Source organism: Rattus rattus, chromosome X (genome assembly GCF_011064425.1).
Source record: "Rattus rattus isolate New Zealand chromosome X, Rrattus_CSIRO_v1, whole genome shotgun sequence".
In the NCBI taxonomy this organism is placed as follows: domain Eukaryota; kingdom Metazoa; phylum Chordata; class Mammalia; order Rodentia; family Muridae; genus Rattus; species Rattus rattus.
In genome coordinates, this window is record NC_046172.1 from 39,882,627 (window position 1) to 39,884,402 (window position 1,776).

The window sequence follows — 1,776 nt, forward strand, 5'->3', positions numbered from 1 at the left end:
CTTTGTCTCTGAGGTGTGTGTTTCTGGGCAGCAAATGGGTCGTTTGTGTATCCAGTTTGTTAATCTATGTCTTTTTATTGGGGAGTTTGTACGTGATGTTTGAGGATATGTGAGGAATATTGGTTATTGCTTCCTGTTATGCTTCATATTTATATTTGAGGTTGTGTTTGTGTGTTTTCTTCTTTGTTTTTTGTTGCAAAGACGGTTGTTTCTTGTCTTTTCTTATGGTATAGCTGCCTCCTTGTGTTGGAGTTTCATTTTATTATCGCTTTGTGGTGCTGGGTTTGTAGAAAGGTGTTGTGTAGAGATTTGGTTTGTCATGGAATGTCTTGGTTTCTCCATCTATGTTAATTGATTGTTTTCACGGGATACATTAGCCTTTGGGCTGGCATTTGTGTTCTCTTGGGTCTGTGTGAATCTGTCCAGGATCTTCCTTCATTTCTGTGTGAGGGTCTTTTTTGTTTTGGATAGGTCTTGCTTTATATGTTGCTTACCTTTTTCCTTACTGGACTTTCTTTCTTTGTTTTGGCGTTTGGTGTTGTTTTTGACTGTTATGTATTGAGATGTTTTTTTTCTGGTCAGTCTATTTGGAGTTCTGTGGGCTTTTTGTTGCTATGGGTATCTCTTTTTTTAGTTGAGAAGTTTTTCTGTGTTTTGATTGAAGATATTTACTGGTACTTTGGTTGGGTCTTACTCTCTTCTTACCTAGTTGTCTTTAGGTTTGATCTTCTCATTGAGTTATAGTTTCCTGGTGTGTTTTGGACCAGTGGCTTTTTTCCGCTTTTACGTATCTTTGACAGTTGAGTCGTGATTTCTATGGAATCTTCTGCTCAGGAGATTCTCTCTTCCATCTCTTGTATTCTGCTGGGCAATGACATCTACAGCTCCTTGTCTCTTCTTTGATTTTCTATATCTGGGTTATTTCCATGTGTTCTTTTCCTTCTGATTGCTTCTATTTCTTTAATTCCTTCAACTTCTATTTGTTGTGTTTTCCTGGAAATTCTTTCAGGGTTTTGGTCCTCTCTATTGAGCTTCTTGTTCTTTAAGGGAGTTCTTCACGTCTTTCTTGAAGTCCTCCAACTATCATGAAATCAAATCTAATTTTAAACTAGATCTTACTTTTCTGATTGACCATTTGGATATTAAGTTTGTTTTGGTGGGAGGTGGGCTCCGATGATGCCATGAGTGCAGAGAACTGTTTATCCGGTCTGTTTCCTTCAGGTTCCGGCGGTGTCTCAGGCAGGGCTCCTGCCTCACCTGGGCCCTCTCCCACGGGAGCCCAGAGGCCTTATACAGTTTCCTCTTGGGCCAGGGATGTGGGCAGGGGTGGGCAGTGTTGGTGGTCTCTTCTGCTCTGCAGCCTCAGGAGTGCCCACCTGACCAGGCGGTAAGGTATCTCTCCCACGGGATCTGGGCTATGAGATTATTTTTATGGACCACCCTATATTACTTTATTTGATTTTTCAGTATTTACCTCTGATTTTGTTCATACCTCTTCTCTTTAATTAATATAGAAGTCAATCACATGTATATTATTAATATATTCATAATTTTAATTAGTGAAATGAGAATTGTGACTTCGATACAATGATAATCATTTTCCTAAATTGCTGTACAAATTAATGTTACTTGTTACATAATAATTACTTTTAAAATATCCGTAAAATCTCCATTGTGTGCTTAAATATTTTTTAATCTCTCATAACCTCAGGAATTGAATTAAGTACAAAAATATTTTAAAAGAGGCAAGTGACAGCTAATAGAGAACAAACAAGG